Here is a 10366-nt window from a genome sequence, read left to right on the forward strand (position 1 = left end):
ATACAGCAAAACCCAAAGGGCCTGGGCCATGTAGTTTTTTTCAATTACTTTTATCTGTATTGTCGGGACCCCGACAATTCATTATAGCCACAGGTAGTTTTAAAGAACTTTTTTTCCTTTAGAAATGTCATTTGTTCTAAACACAGGAAAAATGTGCCACTTAACAGGCATACTATAGACACCCCCAGAGGACGAAATTTAAAGGAATATTTCACTTTTATTGTTTCACTTTAAGCATTATTAAAATCACTGCTCCCGAAAAAACGGACGGTTTTAAAACTTTTTTTGCACTTTTTTTGCATTTTCCTGGGCAGGACCCAGGTTCCCAAACACATTTTATGACAATAAGTTGCATATTACCCTTTAAAATTTGCACTTTTGATTTCTCCCATAGACTTTTAAAGGATGCTAAGTGGCTTTCGTATTTGCCGCGAACACCCCAAATTGTTCGCTATTCGGCAAACAGGCGAACACCCGATGTTCAAGGCAAACTTACGTTTGACTTGAACATCGTGCTCATCCCTATCCGGTGGTTATTAAATGACACCAAAAGAAAGCTCTTCCTCAAAAAATATATAATTCACTGTACAGTGGTGCATGATAGAGTTCTATCAGTTGAAGTTTTACAGCCAAGTCAACTGAAAATAGCCAGGTATTGAAGGGATATACAGTATACAGGCTTCTAATAAAGTAGTTAAACGTTGCACACTGATCAGTAGTGAAATGGTAAATGAAGACTCCTTGGCAAATATACAGCTTAGGGAAGGACTTTACTATCGGGACACTGTAGTTTGTTATGGTCTGCATTGCTGTCCAGTTTGATGGTACAGTGTTTCTGGGTGTAAGAATGTTCAATAATTCTACAGTTTCCAGATTTTCAAGTATATAGAGTTCCTGGCTTCATGACATAAATGTCATTAAACAAATTCAGTGTGTTCACCGATCTGATTACTGATTAATGGCTGATGCAATGAAATGAATCTTGATACTGTCTTTACCGTGTTGCTGTGCTGCTTTTTGTAACCAAATCAGTTTAATAAATGGGATTCAGAATCTATTAATAAAGGTGTCTTCAGTTCTTTTGAACAATAGTTTGTTTTCTGGCTTATCTTTTGAATTATTCAGTTACCTCTCGATATATAAAAGATAAAATCCACCAGGCATGTAGCTCTCTTCTCTCCCTCCATACTGTGAAAGTTGAGTTGGGAAAAGTTAAAAATGTGTCCAGTTTTAATTGCCGTTTCTCTAGTACGGATATTTCCCCTCACAATCTGTCTCAGTGGTAGTGGTCAGCTGGACAGGGAGTTAGGAAAAACTTCCCCAACAGTGATCCATATGTGAAATGTTAAGCTGACCAAACAAAACATAATAATTTGTACAAACTCTTTTAGATTTCCTAAGAACTATGTTGCTTGAGGGCCTACCCGGTCAGATGTGAAGGAGATCTAATGATATCAAACTGAAACGACCATCCTGAAAACAGAGGTGGTACCCTTAAACACCATCGGTCACCCACATATTATGCTGTTTTAATAATTCTACCCTCAAGAATTTACATCAATTCACTCATTCACTCAAACTATAAACACCTGCCCCAGACACAGTTGTACCCTAATTATTAAATAATGTAAGTTAGAATAATGTAACTTCAGAAACTTTCACTTCCGTCATGTTCTTGGAAATCAGCATCTGCCTTGACAAATTCTAGGGTGATTGGATTTAAATGTATACTTGTAGGTCTCGTACACACGACCGAGAATCTCGTCGTAAATTAAACGTCGTTTTCCTCGACGAGTTTCTTGTCAGGCTTGTCGAGAATCTTGTATGAAAATGATAGGTAATCTGGAAAAAGGCGCCCTCCTGACTACCCACCGTTGCGCTGGCTGGAAGAAGGTATCTGAAATAACCTAGCTGCTGCTTACAGAGTATATAATGTGAAAAATAAATAAAGTGACTGCACCCTCTGAAAAGTGTCAACAATATTAACAGCGCTGAATGAATATGTGTATATTCCTCTCCCCCACATATGCAGCCATGTCTCCCCCCCATATGCAGCCACGTCTCCCCCGCCATCTAGCTGATCGGCGCTCAGGCCAGGGAACATAACAGCTTTCATTTGAATAGCTGCTGTTCCCCGCTGCGTGTCGTCATGGCCCCTCCCCTTTGTCGGGCACTTTTCCCAGGATTGGACAGGTGATCTGTCTATCAACGTGCCCGGACAAGGGGCAGGGGCCATGACGACGCGCGGCGGGGAACAGTAGCTATTCCAATTAAAGCTGTTATGTTCCCTGGCCTGAGCGCCGATCAGCTAGATGGCGGGGGAGACGTGGCTGCATATGGGGGGGGGAGACATGGCTGCATATGTGGGGGAGACATGGCTGCATATGGGGGAGACGTGGCTGCATATGGGGGGGGAGACATGGCTGCATATGGGGGGAGACATGGCTGCATATGGGGGGGAGACATGGCTGCATATGGGGGGGAGACATGGCTGCATTAGGGGAGAGACATGGCTGCATATGGGGGGGAGACGTGGCTGCATATGGGGGGGAGTCATGGCTGCATATGGGGGGGAGACATGGCTGCATATGGGGTGGGGAGTCATGGCTGCATATGGGGGGGGAGTCATGGCTGCATATGGGGTGGGAGTCATGGCTGCATATGGGGGGGAGTCATGGCTGCATATGGGGGGAGTCATGGCTGCATATGGGGGGGGAGACATGGCTGCATATGGGGGGAGACATAGCTGCATATGGGGGGGGAGACATGGCTGCATATGGGGGGAGACATGGCTGCATATGGGGGGGGGAGACATGGCTGCATATGGGGGGGGAGACATGGCTGCATATGGGGGGGAGACATGACTGCATATGGGGGGGAGACGTGGCTGCATATGGGGGGAGACGTGGCTGCATATGGGGGGAGACATGGCTGCATATGGGGGGGAGTCATGGCTGCATATGGGGGGGAGTCATGGCTGCATATGGGGGGGAGACATGTCTGCATATGGGGGGAGTCATGGCTGCATATGGGGGGGAGTCATGGCTGCATATGGGGGGGAATCATGGCTGCATATGGAGGGGAGTCATGGCTGCATATGGGGGGGAGTCATGGCTGCATATGGGGGGGAGACATGGCTGCATATGGGGGGGGAGACATGGCTGCATATGGGGGGGAGACATGGCTGCATATGGGGGGGAGAGACATGGCTGCATATGGGGGGGTAGACATGGCTGCATATGGGGGGGAGATGTGGCTGCATATGGGGGGGACACAAGGCTGCATTTGGGGACACATGGCTGCATTTAAAAAAAAGTATCGGTATTCGGTATCGGCGAGTACATGAAAAAAGTATCGGTACTTGTACTCGGTCCTAAAAAAGTGGCATCGGGACAACCCTACCGGTGAGGATGAAGAAAAAGCCCTGAGTGTTTGCCGCATCCGAGTACATTGTTAGCCCCGAGCATCTGGGAGTCAGGACCATCTGATGCCGAAGGTTGCCGAGTGCGGCCGAGTGCCGTCAGCGCCGAGTGTTACCGAGTACGGCCAAGTGCCGTACTCGGCGCTGGCGGCACTCGGCCACTTTCGGCATCAGATGGTCCTGACTCCCAGACGATCGGGGCTAAAAATGTGCTCGGGATGCTGCCCCGCCTTCTGGAGTCTGCAGCGTCAATGGCGGGACGTGGGACGTGTGACGTCTATCATAGGCGCTGCAGGCTCCACGGCGGGAATTACAATTTGGCCGCCGCACGGCTCTGCGCGGCTCCTCTGACTGCCAGTGCCTGCCCTGCTGTGACCGCACACCAACTTAAGGCTGAGGCTGCTAAGGTAGGTGACTCAGTGTGCTGTGAAGAGCCCTTACTGAACTTCAGTTGACCTAAATGGAAAGGAAAGTGAATACCCTGCGCTGCCGGTTGTGTGTAAATGGTAGCTGCTAACACGGCTCATTCAAAAAAGCAAAAGACAAAAGGATATATATGTGTAGCGCTAAAACTTGACTAAGTGAAAATCAAAATACCATACTTTGTAAAATAAAAATTTAAAACACATATAACAATAATAAATATTGTGCATAAATCATATGAGTCCCTCTAGTGGGAGGAACGAGGAAATGTGCCTGGATGGCACATGAAGCAAGTGATCTGATACACCTGCTGACTGATAGCAAAACAAAAGTCAACTGTGATGACAAAATGGGTATGGAAGAAAGTTCATCAGCATCAAAAAGTCATTCAAGTGAGAGAGTGAATAGATGAAAATTCTGTGACTTCTTTAGCGTGACTATCCCACCACCGGAAAAAGTGCAGGCTTACCAGAACTAGTTGACCAATGATGACATATGCCAACAGAGGTCAATTAAGGCTTTGTATGACAGATGTCAAAAACGATCCTTGGCAGGAATCATACGCCAGACTGGTTGAAGTGTCTTTCAGTAGGGTAGGTCCCCAGGAATGAGCTGGAAGTTGTACTTATAATGGGATGCCCAAACTGATTGGCTCAGTATATGTTAGAGGTACTGCCATGGATATGCAGTAATGTTTGTCTGTCAGGTTACCTCCTTAGGCTAAGGTGAGCACATGGTGAGCACATGGGAAAAATTTCCAAAAGGCATCAAATTACAGATTAGACATTCTTATAATATGTCAAAAAAAGTTAGATTTTATTTCCATCATTTACACTTTCAAAATTACAGAAAAAAAAATGGCGTCTGCAAACGTTTGGGCACCCTGCAGAGTTAATATCTTGTATTGCCCCCTTTGGCAAGTATCACGGCTTGTAAACGCTTTTTGTAGCCAGCCAAGAGTCTTTCAATTCTTGTTTGAGGAATCTTTGCCCATTCTTCCTTACAAAAGTCTTCCAGTTCTTTGAGATATCTGGGCTGTCTGTCACGCACTGCTCTTTTAAGGTCTATCCATAGATTTTTAATTATGTTGAGGTCAGGAGATTGTGAAGGCCATGGCAAAACCTTCAGTTTACGCCTCTTTTTTATTCCCACGTGGATTTGGGGGTGTGTTTAGGATCATTATCCATTTGTAGAAGCCATCCTTTCTTTAACTTCAGCTTTTTCACAGATGGCATCAAGTTACCATGCAAAATTTGCTGAAATTTTATTGAATCCATTTTTCCTTCTACTTGTGAAATGTTCCCTGTGCCACTTGCTGCAATACAACCCCAAAGCATGATTGATCTACCCCCATGCTTAACAGTTGGACAGAGGTTCTTTTCATTAAATTCTGTGCCCTTTCTTCTCCAAACGTACCTTTGCTCATTCCGGACAAAAAGTTATATTTTAACCTCATCGGTCCACAGAACTTGTTTCCAAAATGCATCAAGCTTGTCTATATGTTCATTTGCAAAGTTCAAACGCTGATTTTTGTGGTGAGGACATAGAAGAGGTTTTCTTCTGATGACTCTTCCATGAAGACCATATTTGTACAAGTATCTCTTTATAGTGGAATAGTGTAGCACAACTCCAGTGTCTGCCAGATCTTTCTGGAGGGATCGTGCAGTCAAACGTGGGTTTTGAATTGCTTTTCTCACAATCCTGCGAGCTGTTCTGTCTGATATTTTTCTTGGACTTCCAGATCTTGCTTTAACTTCCACTGTTCCTGATGACTGCCATTTCTTAATTATATTCCGAACAGAGGATATTGACATCTGAAAACGCTTTGCTATCTTCTTATAGCCTTCTCCAGCTTTGTGAGCGTCAACTATTTTCAGTTTCAGTTTTCTAGACAACTGCTTAGAAGAACCCATAGTGCTGATTGTTGGGGAAAGGTCAGATGAGTCTGGGCATTTAAAACCTTTCAGATTGACATCACCTGGTCTTCCCAGACGATGATTGAGAAGACTCTGATGGATCGGAAAATAATTACTGTGACTCAAGCGGAGGGTATATGGTGGTGATGGTGGTGTTGGTGGTGAGCCACTCAACCAAGTCTGGTGCATCCTTTGACGTAATTGAACGAACATTGTGCCACTTCCCACTTCGGCTCCGGCCTGGTGCTCCTGCCCTACCCCTACCACCCCTGCGGAAGGGCCTGCCTCTTCCTCTGCCTGTCATTTTTTATATGACCCTGTGACAACAAAAGTCTCTAGAGAAGCGCAGTATATGTGGAAGAAGGTATATAACAAAATCTGTAGTTTTGGGGGGCCACTGGTTTATTTCACCAGTTATGAAACTTTTTTTTCAGGAATTTTTTAATGTGTATAGCAGAGGAAACACAGCGAAAGAGGCAAAAATCCAGCAGTAACCAAATACACCGCTAGTCACAATGCTGCACAATACAAATCCACTATAATATGCTTTCTATATTCAAAAGTATATTATAAGTGTATATTACACCTATATACTGCAGTGCAGACCAAGTAGCACACCTACTTGCTTGAAAGGACTTTTGTGGACCTGTTAGGTAGCGATTTGTGTCGCTAAACGCTGTCCCTGCTGGAAATGCCAACCTCGCCCTACACTGACAAAAAGTATATGAATGTATTAGACACCTATATACTAGAGCATGGGTGCTCAACCTGTGGCTCTCCAGCTGTTTCAGAACTACAATTCCCATGAGGCATTGCAAGCTACTGACTGTTACAAGCATGACTCCCAAAGGCAGAGGCATGATGGGACTTGAAGTTCTGCAACAGCTGGAGAGCCACAGGTTGAGCACCCATGTACTGGAGCAAGTAGCACACCTATACCAGTCCTTAAAAGGACTTTTGTGGACCTTTAGATAGCTATTTGAAATAATACAGCCTGTCCCTGCTCCAAACACAGCAGCCTTTCCCTACACTGACAAACAGCAGAATGTAAGATGGCCGCCAGATCAGGTCTATTTATAATATATGGTGTATGTCCATGTGCTGAAATGTCTCAATTGGCTGTCCTACACCACCTGACGGATGTGTCATAGGTCAAAGTTCTTACCCATGTAACATTACGGACCGCCGCAAACATCGCTAGATGTCCGACGGTTTGTCGAACCGCGAACAACGAAAGTTTGCAGCGAAACGACCACCTGGCGAACCGGCAGGCCATCTCTAATCACAACCTATTCCATCAGTGATTCATGAATTTTGCAGTGAACCTTTCCACAGCCGAGTATTATTCCCCAACATCTCCATCTGTGAGCAAATAGGCTGACACCGCCACCGAATTGTGCTTGGGGCAGTTTAGTGTTTTTAGCATATGGTTATCCATTGAACCGACCAGTTACAATATCATTGTTTTTATAACCAATTGTGGTTTGTCTATGTGACCCTGGAGGTCCAATACATGTTTTTTCAATCCAATGTCTTGGATGAATTATCACCAGTTTACACATAATGATTGAAAATATTAAAAAAGCATTTACTGTTTTACTGTATTTCTTAAAGTGGTAGGTACTGCTTTGTGAATAGAGCCCACTGTCTCCTTCTCCTTGTTTCTGTAGTCCATGCTACATAAACAAAACACACAAGACATTTTGGGCACAGAAAAAAAAGTGGCTTTATTTTCTGGCTGATTACAATGCAGTCACCTGAATCTCTGCTACCAAAGCATGATGACTTGAGTCACAATGTAATAATATTGGGTGACATTCTAACGAAGTCACTTCTCGACAGAACACCGGCACAAGCAGCTGAGAGTCAGGAGATGTAACATTTGGCCCGGCGGCCCCCCCGGCTCACAGGGCACATGCCCGTGTGCCCTATGGCCAGTCCGGACCTGCTGACTACTACTAAACTTAATATCTCCTAAACGGTGCATGCTAAGCAGATATTTACTGTACATATAGGTAAGTCTTATAGATCTGTAAGTATAAATCCAAAAGTGGACTTTACTACTACTTTAACTTGCTGTTGGAGTTTAAGAATATACTGTACATAAGGAGGTTGAACATTAGCAAGAGATCATACACCCAAATGTGTTAAAAGATCTATCATCTCTGCTATAGGGAGCCCTGATTTGCATAGGCGAGCGCACGGGGTGTGTCGAGTGTGCCTGGGCACACCCTAATGTGTGTCCGGACATCTGCTGTAAAATGCTGCAAGAGACCCGTCGTCCCGCGGCCGCCTCCCACATAAATTCATGCCCCGGCGGCCAGCCTGCTATTGCCTAATATTATTGGGTGACCTTGGCCGGGGGAAGGGAGCGACTGTCGCCCCCAAAAGACGGCTGATTACTGGCCAGATCGGGTGCACATTAACTGAAGGAGGTCGGAACCAAATGCTCTGCCTACCCTCCTCCGTGCGGCATCAACACTGGGTCTTCTTCCCTGCCCGGAGGTCTGTGAAGAAACGAGGAGGAGAGGAGGATGACGAGAACCCCCAGGCAGCGGCCAGCACAGCACAAGTGCTGGGACGGATGAGAAGAGAGGAGGAAGGAGTCTTAATTTCAGGGACGGGTGAGTCTGTCTATTTAGAGACACCATGGGGAGGGGGGAGCAAGTACAGATGCAGGAGGTCCCATAATATTCACATGGTCCCCCCCACCACAGTGTCCCTCACCACAGTGTCCCCTGTGCCCCCCCCACCACAGTGTCCCCCCCCACCACAGTGTCCCCCACCACAGTGTCCCCCTGTTCCCCCCCACCACAGTGTCCCCCTGTTCCCCCACCACAGTGTTCCCCTGTTCCCCCCCACCACAGTGTCCCCCCCCACAGTGTCCCCCTGTCCCCCCCACCACAGTGTCCCCCCCACCGCAGTGTCCCCCCACCACAGTGTCCCCCTGTGTCCCCCCACCGCAGTGCCCCCCTGTCCCCCCACCACAGTGTCCCCCCACCACTGTGCCCCTCCACCACAGTGTTTCACTGTGTCCCCCCCACTACAGTGTCCCTCCACCACAGTGTCCCCCCACCACAGTGCCCCTCCACCACAGTGTCCCCCCACCACAGTGTCCCCCCACCGCAGTGTCCCCCTGTGTCCCCCCCACCACAGTGTCCCACTGTGTCCCCTCCACCAGTGTCCCCCCACCACAGTGTCCCCCTGTCACCCCCACCACAGTGTCCCCCTGTGTCCCCCCACCACAGTGTCCCCCTGTGTGTCCCCCACCACAGTGTCCCCCTATGTCCCCCCACCACAGTGTCCCCCCACCAGTGTGCCCCCCTTTGTCCCCCCACCACAGTGTCCACCTGTGTGTGTGTCCCCCTCCCCCACTGTGTCCCCTGTCCCTACTGCATCGCTCTCTGTCCTCATCACACTCTGTCCACGGCATCCCACTCTGTCTGTCCCCATCGTCCCTTTCTGTCCTCATCTCACTGTGTCCCTCTCTGTCTGTCCCCAGTGTCCCTCTGTGTCCTTTGCGTCCCTCTGTCTGTCCTCATCTCACTGCGTCCCTCTGTCTGTCCTCATCTCACTGTGTCCCTCTCTGTCATTATCTTACTGTGTCCCTCTCTGTCTGTCCCCAGTATCCCTCTCTGTCCCTTGCATCCCTCTCTGTCCACATCGCACTGCGTCTCTCTGTCTGTCCCCAGCATCCCTCTCTGTCCCCGACGTCCCTCTCTGTCCTCATCGCACTGCGTCTCTCTGTCTGTCCCCGACGTCCCTCTCTGTCCTCATCGCACTGCATCCCTCTCTGTCTGTCCCCAGCGTCCCTCTCTGTCCCTGGCATCCCTCTTTGTCCTCATCGCACTTAGATATATATATATATACATATATGCGCATGTGTGTTTGAGCTTTGGGGTGCACACCCTAATGCAGGGATATGCAATTAGCGGACCTCCAGCTGTTGCAGAACTACAAGTCCCATGAGGCATAGTAATACTCTGACAGCCACAAGCATGACACCCAGAGGCAGAGGCATGATGGGACTTGTAGTTTTGTAACAGCTGGAGGTCCGCCAATTGCATGTCCCTGCCCTAATGCAATAGGCTGCCCACGCCTATGCTGGTTTGTCTACCCCTGGCAGAGTCCCTGGATATTCCAACAATGGGATCTTCCTGCCATAATTCTCTCTGGTTATGTACTGAAAGCATTAGCTGCCCCCCAACCATCTCTGTGTGTTCCAACTCATTCTATTACATTCTCTATAACATAAAACAAATCATGCTGTAAGGGATGGTGAATACCCATCGTAATGGACACAGCAGGTGTGCAGAGCCGGGAGCTCAGCATAGAGATAGAAGAAACTGGTTTAACTCTCCGGTGCCAACCAATAACTGAAATATCAATGTTTAATGAACTGACCTATAAAAAATATGCCCACTTCTTGAATGGCCTATATTGATATTTAGATGTAACACAGTTGTGTTGTGTTGTGGCTTTACTTTGTTGGCTGATCACAATGCAGTGACTTGAGTCTCTGCTACCAAAGCATGATGACTTAAGTCACAATGTACTAATATTGGGTGACATTCTAATGAAGTCATATTAATATTTAAAAAGATGA

The sequence above is a fragment of the Rana temporaria genome, chromosome 10 (assembly GCF_905171775.1).
Source record: "Rana temporaria chromosome 10, aRanTem1.1, whole genome shotgun sequence".
NCBI lineage: Eukaryota > Metazoa > Chordata > Amphibia > Anura > Ranidae > Rana > Rana temporaria.